Source organism: Hyla sarda, chromosome 8, assembly GCF_029499605.1.
Source record: "Hyla sarda isolate aHylSar1 chromosome 8, aHylSar1.hap1, whole genome shotgun sequence".
Taxonomy (NCBI): domain Eukaryota; kingdom Metazoa; phylum Chordata; class Amphibia; order Anura; family Hylidae; genus Hyla; species Hyla sarda.
The window spans coordinates 128,359,809-128,369,676 of NC_079196.1; positions in this window are offsets into that span (position 1 = coordinate 128,359,809).

Here is a 9,868-nt window from a genome sequence, read left to right on the forward strand (position 1 = left end):
ATCTTCCCCCTCTTTGCTGTAGGTTCCCTCCCCCCAAGTCCCTAGTTTAAACACTCCTCCACCCTTCTAGCCATCTTCTCCCCAAGCAAAGCTGCACCCTCCCCATTGAGGTGCAGCCCGTCCCTACGGTAGAGCCGGTAACCGACAGCGAAGTGGGGAGTAACTTTTCACCAAGTGAGGAAAAACTGCTGATTTGTGTAAGTAATGTCACCACTGTTATTTCATTATATTTAACTGCATTTTAGACTAGTTTAAAAGTTATGATATAAGATCAGATAGCAGTGTTTCCCAAACAGTGTGTCTCCAGCTGTTGCAAAACTAAAACTCCCAGCATGCACTGACAGGCCATGCCTGCTGGGAGTTGTAGTTTTGCAACAGCTGGAGGCACACTGGTTGTGAAACACTGAGTTAGGTAACAAACTCTCAGTGTTTTGCAACCATTGTGCCTCCAGCTGTTGCAAAACTACAACTCCCTGCATGCAACTCGCTGCATCCCCCCAACCCCCTCTCCCCCAATGTGAATGTACAGGGTACATTCACATGGTCAGAGGCTTACAGTGTGCACTGCAGCTCAAACTCTCAGCGGGAAACTACTGTGAACCCCCGCCCGTGTGACTGTACCCTAAAAACACTACATTACACTACACTAACACAAAATAAAAAGTAAAAAACACTACATATACACATACCCCTACACAGCCCCCCTCCCCAATAAAAATGAAAAATATCTGGCACGGCACTGCTTCCTAAACAGAGCCTCCAGCTGTTGCAAAACAACTCCCCAGTATTACCGGACAGCCATTGACTGTCCAGGCATGCTGGGAGTTTAGCAACAGCTGGAGGCACCCTGTTTGGGAATCACTAGCGTACAATACCCCTATGTCCACCCCTATGCAATTCCCTAATTTAGTCCTCAAATGCGCATGACGCTCTCACTTTGGAGCACTGTGTTATCTGTGGTATTACATAGGACTGCAGGTCACATCTACTACATTATCTCTACTCAGAGAGTTATCACAGTGTTATCTGTAGTGTTACATAGGACTGCAGGTCACATCTACTACATTATCTGTACTCATAGAGTTATCACTGTGTTATCTGTGGTGTTACATAGGACTGCAGCTCACATCTACTCCATTATCTGTACTCAGAGAGTTATCACTGTTATCTGTGGTGTTACATAGGACTGCAGGTCACATCTACTACATTATCTGTACTCAGAGAGTTATCACTGTGTTATCAGTTGTGCTTCTTCTGTTTTTAAAAAAACTATTGGGTTCTCTTCTGCTTTAAAAAAAGCAATTGGTTGTCACAGGATACAAGGCACAAAGGACGCAAGCAAAAGCACAGAAACACTCTCCTCTCTAAACCACCATGTGAATCTGCAAAGGAATGCTGGTGGGTAGTGATGTTATATACTGGTCGTGCCAGCAAGTTTCTATTGGTTGCTAGGGACGTTGCTAAGCTCTGACAACTGTGCTTGCAGAACTCTCATTGGCTCACAGGCATAAGTAGGGCGGAATTTCAAAGAATATTCGCATTGCACAGTCTCATCCCTGGGACTTTAATGATACAAGCATTGCATTTACCAGTCGAAGGAGATCCCTACAATGTGCTCAGTTTTTAAAACAGTTTGGAAAAAAAGACAAATATTCATAATAAAGAATTTGTAGCGCAAAATTCTTAATATTTGCGAATATACGATATCCGCTGCGAATATTCGAAATGTGAATATTTGTGAGCAACACTATTAATGACAGGATTACTGGCCTAGTCCTCCCTTCTACGTTTCTTATAATAAAGATTTCCATTCTTCTGGGACGACTCCTGTTACCAGTAATTAATTAAATCTGTTAACGATGTTACTAGTACACCACTGAGCTCTTTCAATAACTTTAGGTGAATCCCATCAGGTCCCTGTGACTTATTTGTCTTAAATTAAGACAGCTGACTTAGAACCTCTTCCTCTGTAAAGACACATGCGTCAAACAATCCATTAGTCATTTTCTTTTGTAAAAACTGAACATAAGTATTTATTGAGGCAGTCACACAGCCCTTTATCCTCTTCTACATACCATCCTTCCTTTGATTTTAGTTATTCCTTGTTTTAATTTCCTTTTTTCATGTTTTTAATAACTTACTATTTTGTACTTTGTAGTGCCTGACGAAGAGCCCTGTCCGGGCTAGAAACGCTATTTGTGCGTAGCAACTTTTACTCAATAAACCAGTTACCTTACTTCTTTGTCCACATCTTTTGGAGAAGCACCTTATGAGAAGTCCTGGCTTTACTGCTGTGTGCCATCTGCTCGCTCCTTGTCTGCATAGTTACTGGCCCATACTCTGGTTAGTCGTTGGGACCACGAGGCTGCTGACCATTTTTACTTTCACGCACTTATAGATGTTGTGCTTTCATAATCCAGTAAGAGGCAAAAAAAGAAATAAAGTCAGCACTACCTTAACGGCGCAGGACGTATATTTATGTCCTGCGCCGGCTCCCGCGATATGAAGCGGGGTCGTGCTGCGACCCCGCATCACATCGTGTCGGTCCTGGCGCTCATCAACGTCCGGGACCCGCAGCTAATACCACACATCGCCGATCGCGGCAATGTGCGGTATTAACCCTTTAGAAGCGGCAGTCAAAGCTGACCGCTGCTTCTAAAGTGAAAGTGAAACTATCCCGGCTAGTCAGTCGGGCTGTTCGGGACCGCCGCAGTGAAATCGCGGCGTCCCGAACAGCTTACAGGACACCGGGAGGGCCCTTACCTGCCTCCTCGGTGTCCGATCGACGGATTACTGCTCCGTGCCAATAACACTGATCACAGGCGTGTTAATACACGCCAGTGATCTGTGTAAGAGATCAGTGTGTGCAGTGTTATAGGTCCCTAAGTAAAAAAAAAAGTGTTAATAAAGGTCATTTAACCCCTTCCCTAATAAAAGTTTCAATCACCCCCCTTTTCCCATAAAAAAAAACCAGTGTAAATAAAAAAATAAAAATAAACATATGTGGTATCGCCGCGTGCGTAAATGTCCAAACTATAAAAATATATATCGTTAATTAAACCGCACGGTCAATGGCGTACAGGTAAAAAAAAATTCTGAAGTCCAAAAAAGCGTATTTTGGTCACTATTTATACCATTAAAAAATGAATAAAAAGTGATCAAAAAGTCCGATTAAAACAAAAATCATGCCAATAACAACTTCAGATCACGGCGCAAAAAATGAGTCCTCATACCGCCCTGTACGTGGAAAAATAAAAAAGTTATAGGGGTCAGAAGATGAAATTTTTAAACGTATAAATTTTCCTGCATGTAGTTATGATTTTTTCCAGAAGTACGACAAAATCAAACCTATATAAGTAGGGTATCATTTTAACCGTATGGACCTACAGAATAATGATAAGGTGTCATTTTTACCAAAATATGCACTGCGTAGAAACGGAAGCCCCCAAAAGTTACAAAATGGCGTTTTCTCTTCGATTTTGTCGCACAATGATTTTTTCTGCTTCGCCGTGAATTTTTGGGTGAAATGACTAATGTCACTGCAAAGTAGAATTGGTGACGCAAAAAATAAGCCATAATATGGATTTTTAGGTGGAAAATTTAAAGGGATTTGATTTTTAAAAGGTAAGGAGGAAAAAACGAAAGTGCAAAAACTGAAAAACCCTGAGTCCTTAAGGGGTTAAAGGGGTACTCCACTGGAAAACATTTTTTATTTTTTTTAATCAACTGGTGCCAGAAAATTAAACAGATTTGTAAATTACTTCTGTTAAAAATCTTAACCCTTCCAGTACTTATCAGCTACTGTATGATCCACAGGAAGTTCTTTTCTTTTTTAATTTCCTTTCTGCCTGACCACAGTGCTCTCTGTTGACACCTCTGCCCAATTTAGGAACTGTCCAGAGTAGGAGTGAATTCCCATAACAAACCTATCCTGCTCTTGACAGTTCCTAACATGGACAGAGGTGTCAGCAGAGAGCACTGTGGTCAGGCAGAAATGAAATTCAAAAAGAAAAGAACTTCCTGTGGATCATAACAGCAGCTGATAAGTACTGCAAGGATTAAGATTTTTTAATAGAAGTAATTTACAAATCTTTCTGGCACCAGTTTATTTAAAAAAAAATGTTTTCCAGTGGAGTACCCCTTTAAGCCCCAGTGTAAGGTGCGATGCAGTGCTGGCAACAGCTGCAGGTCCTCTGGCGGTGCTCAGCTTATAGGATAACAGAGTCCAGTATACAAAATGCTGAAGACAAAAAAAGCGTCATGACAAAACATCAACTAAGGACAAACATGTCTAAAATCGGGAGATTTTAGACATGTTTGTCCTTGCTTGATGTCTCAAGAATAAAGAAGTTTCTGCTTGCACCTACCGGAGAGCTGCCGCTTTTTCTGTCTTCAGCATTTTATAATCCAGTAAGAGGCTATCGACATTAGGTAATTTATGTTGTATTTCCTGACAGTCTTCACAATGTGCGCTCCTGTGCATTTGTTGTGTTTTTCATACAGGTGAAACTCGAAAAATTAGAATATCGTGTAAAAGTTCATTTTAGTAACGCAACTCATCTGCGGAAGGAAGCATGAAGTGCTCCAAAATCTCCTGGTAGACAGATGTGTTGACCCTGGACTTAATGAAGCACAGCGGACCAACACAGCAGATGACATGGCTCCTAAAATCATATAATATATTGGGGATTTGGGGTTTTCATGAGCTGTAAGCCATAATCACCACAATTATGACAAATCACAGCTTGAACTATCTTGCTTTGCATGTAATGAATCTCTCTCATATATTAGTTTCACCTTTTAAATTGCATTACTGAAAGAAATTAACTTTTGCACGATATTCAAATTTTTCGAGTTTCACCTGTATTGCTTATAACTTGCCTGCTTTTTTCTGCCTAATCTTGTCATTGCTCTGGGATACGGATTTTTTTTATAATTACTATATGCTAGCTTTTTGGGGTTGGTTTTATGTTATTTGTTTTTCTTCTTTTTATTTATTTATTTTTTGAGCTTTTGGCCTCCACAGTGGTTTTTTCCTTTTTCTGTTTTTACTGACAAGCCAAATGCAATTATTTCTCATTTCCCATTTCTCCATTTAAACTCCATTTAAATTCTGGTAGGGACCTTGTGCTCACACTCCAACCAGTGTCCAATCTTTTTCCCCTCTCTAGTCTGTGTCATGCTTCTATCCATAATCCAAACATGACCTCACTCCTGTGCTGTGACCTTATTCATAGGATACAAGAAAGAAAACGGTGCGCACCTCGTGCAGGTAACCAAGATAACTTCGTGTGTAGGTGGTTAGATAAATGGGCCAGCAGGGTGGTCCCTTACCTTACGGTGTTATGCTCAGAGCATAACACCTGTAGTCACTTAGAGATTGGAGAGGGGTCGCAGCATCCAGGTTCCTCTGGGCTCTGGGTAACAGGGTCCAGCACATCAATAGAAAGGTGGAGCGGAAAATCCGATCACAGAAAAGTGGAACTTCTGAAGGAGCGCAGACCTCTGTGGATTTCCAATATCCATTTTCACTCTGAATGCAGCAAATTATGCCATCAAATTCCAAATTCTTTCATCTGCCTTATATATTGGGACTAACTACCATCCTAACAACCAGACATGGTTCTACGTCGGCCTCACGCTGGGGACAGGAACGTCGGACAGCCGTCAGCCTAACACTGGACGGAGCGATGTCCCGCCCCGGCTTGCATCTATTGTAACAAGCCCGGCCATTGGAAAATGCAGTGCTGGGATTTAAACGGATTCACCATGAGGTCGAGGACAGGATTGGAAGAGCATGTACTTACAGTGGGGCAAAAAAGTATTTAATCAGCCACCAATTGTTCAAGTTTTCTCACTTAAAAAGATGAGAGGCCTGTAATTTTCATCATAGGTATACCTCAACTATGAGGGACATAATGAGAAAGAAAATCCATAAAATCACAATGTCTGATTTTTAAAGAATTTATTTGCAAATTATAGTGGAAAATAAGTATTTGGTCACCTACAAACAAGCAAGATTTCTGGCTCTCACAGACCTGTAACTTCTCCTTTAACAGACTCCTCTGTCCTTGATTCATTACCTGTATTAATGGCACCTGTTTGAACTTGTTATCAGTATAAAAGATACCTGTCCACAACCTCAAACAGTCACACACCAAACTCCACAATGGCCAAGACCAAAGAGCTGTCGAAGGACACCGGAAACAAAATTGTAGACCTGCACTAGGCTGGGAAGGCTGAATCTGCAATAGGCAAGCAGCTTGGTGTGGAGAAATCAACTGTGGGAGCAATTATTAGAAAATGGAAGACATACAAGACCACTGATAATCTCCCTCGATCTGGGGCTCCTCGCAAGATCTCACCTGGTGGTGTCAAAATGATCACAAGAACGGTGAGCATAAATCCCAGAACCACACGGCGGGACCTAGTGAATGACCTGCAGAGAGCTGGGATCAAAGTAACAAAGGCTACCATCAGTAACACACTATGCCGCCAGGGACTCAAATCATGCAGTGCCAGACGTGTCCCCCTGCTTAAGACAGTACATGTCCTGGAACGTCTGAAGTTTGCCAGAGAGCATTTGGATGATACAGAAGAGTATTGGGAGAATGTCATATGGTCAGAGTAAACCAAAGTAGAACTTTTTGGTAAAAACTCAACTCGTCGTATTTGGAGAAGAAAGAATGCTGAGTTCCATCCAAAGAACACCAAACCTACTGTGAAGCATGGGGGTCCCTTTTCAGCAAAGGGACCCGGACGACTGATCCATTTAAAGGAAAGAATGAATGGGGCCATGTATCGTGAGATTTTGAGTGAAAACCTTCTTCCATCAACAAGGGCATTGAAGATGAAACATGGCTGGTTCTTTCAGCATGACAATGATCCCAAACACACAGCCCAGACAATGAAGGAGTGGCTTTGTAAGAAGGTTCTGCAGTGGCTTAGCCAGTCTCCAGATCTCACCCCATAGAAAACCTTTGGAGGGAGTTGAAAGTCTGTGTTGCCCTGCGCCAGCCCCAAAACATCACTGCTCTAGAGGAGATATGCATGGAGGAAGGGCCAAAATACCAGCAACAGTGTGTGAAAACCTTGTGAAGACTTACAGAAAATGTCTGACCTCTGTCATTGCCAATAAAGGGTATATAACAAAGTATTGAGATCAACTTTTGTTATTGACCAAATACTTATTTTCCACCATAATTTGCAAATAAATTCTTTAAATATCAGATGCGATTTTATGTTTTTTTTTTCTCATTATATCTCTCATAGTTGAGGTACACCTATGATGAAAATTGCAGGCCTCTCTTATCTTTATAAGTGGGAGAACTTGCACAATTGGTGGCTGACTAAATACTTTTTTGCCCCACAATACTGGGCAGAGAGTGATTGTAACTATTGTGATCTGCTGAGTTTATATTGGGGATGAACATTATGAAAAACTGTTTCACTGAGATATTAAATGCCTTGTATACCTCTTTCCCATATGTCCCCTTCAGACCAGCGGGCTGCACAGCACCACTTGAAAGTTCTACAGGCGATGCAGAAGTTTGCCAACAAACAAGGTGAAATCTGCAGAGTGCGAGTTCAAGATATCAGGTCGGTGACCACCCTACAACCCAACACTGAAACCATTATCTGGTGTCGTGCATGTCCCGGAGTCAAGAATAGGGACTATCAGACCCTGCTGGAACCTATGCAGTTGGAAGTTCATCCTTTCATCCGAGCTGCGAGAACTCTCGTTACTGTCACCAACAAGAGAGTCCTGGTGAGGTTAGTAAACCTATCTGATTCTGCTACTGTCTTACCCAAATACACTCCAGTGGCTTAGTTGTACCTCCTAGAGTCGAAAGACATTGTGACAGAACATCTGGTGGCCCGACAGCATGCAGCTCAAGTTACCGATGGATCCAGTGCTCACCCCCCCCCCCCCCCCCCGGGCACTGTTGGGCACAGCTCCAGATGGGGGACGACACTACCCCAAGGGATTAGGTCAATGGAGTCATCAAAAGGTATCACAAAGCTTTTAGAAAACAACCCACAGACTTCTGGAAGACTTCGATGATCCAGCACCGCATTCTCACAGGCGACAGCCTGCCTATCAAGGAAAGGCACTGTCCAGTCGCACCAGGCATGTATCAGACTGTCAAGAAGATGCTGGCCAACATGAAAGAAGCGGACGTGATACAAGAAAGTAAGAGTCCCTGGGCGGCACCACTTGTCTTGGTCAAGAAGAAAGACGGAACCATCCGCTTCTGTGTCGAATACAGGAAACTTAACAATGTCACGCATAAAGACGTCTATCCTTTGCCAAGGATTGAGGAGTCACTTACAGCCCTCAGATCTGCTGCTTACTTCTCCACCCTGGGTTTAACCAGCGGACACTGAAAGTGTTCATGGCCATGGAGGATTGGTAGAAGACCGCCTTCATGACACCCATGGGATTATTCGAGTTTAAAAGTATGCCGTTTGGGCTATGCAATGTCCCTGTACCTTCCAGCATCTGATGGAAAGGTTACTGGGTCATTTGAAGTGTCTTGTTGTACCTGGACGGTGTCATTGTGTCATCACCTGTCAGACGTCTTTCAAGTCTTGATCAAGCATGGGTTGAAAATCAAACCATCAAATTGCCACTTGCTCAAACCTCAAGTCCATTACCTGGGTCATGTTGTCAGCGCAGAGGGAGTCCAGCAAAATCCTGAAAAGGTGGATGCTGTCAAGAACTGGCCTACCCCGCGCATGGGTCTGGGAATTTCAAATTTTCTCATAGGTAGCACCCGCTATCCAAAAGTCTTCTTCATAAATTTCTACAATTGTTGTGTTTTTTTGGTGGGATTGTGAAGCCCTGGTGTGTACTCATGCATTAGCCAACTCCAGGCTGTGTCATTCAGGCAATATAAGGTTTACTCATGTCGCTGCTGGGCCTGAGTCTGGGAATTTCAAATTTTCTCATAGGTAGCACCCGCTATCCAAAAGTCTTCTTCATAAATTTCTACAATTGTTGTGTTTTTTGGGGGGATTGTGAAGCCCTGGTGTGTACTCATGCATCAGCCAACTTCAGGCTGTGTCATTCAGGTAATATATAGGTAGCCCCCGCTGTTCTAAATCTTCAAAAATTTAAAAAATGGTTGTTTTTTCTTTGGGATTGTGAAGCCCTGGTGTGTACTTCATGCTGCTTTCTGCTACACTCTGTCAGCCCTTTGGTCCTGTGACAGTGTGCTACTACGCCTCCACATCCTCCACTGTGTCTTAAGCCTCCACTTCCCGGACAAGTCTCAGTGGCCCTTCAGCATACCATGTGTGCAGGGCACGTCGGTGTCACGCTGTTCTTCACATGGTTTGCCTTGTCGAAAAGTCTTGAAAACAATGGCCAGTCAGGGCAATGTAGACGTTGCGCCTTCATCTCACGGCCATATGAGCCCTGTGGGGGCTTGTTGGATTTGGTCCTTCGCACCCACACGCTGGGGTCCAGGACACTCAAAGTTTGTTTTAAATTTCAAATCAAAAAATGATGGCGCTGCTGGGCCTGGGTCTGGGAATTTCAAATTTTCTCATAGGTAGCACCCGCTATCCAAAATCTTTTTCAAAAATTTCTAAAATTGTGGTGTTTTTTGGCGGGGATTGTGAAGCCCTGCTGTGTACTCGTGCATCAGCCAACTCCAGGGTGTGTCATTCAGGCAATATGTGGTTTACTGATGCCGCTGTGGGGCCTGGGTCTGGGAATTTCAAATTTTCTCATAGGTAGCACCCGCTATCCAAAATCTTTTTCAAAAATTTCTAAAATTGTGGTGTTTTTTTTGGGGGGGGGGGGGGGGATTGTGAAGACCTACTGTGTACTCGTCCCTCAGCCAACTCCAGGCTGTGTCAT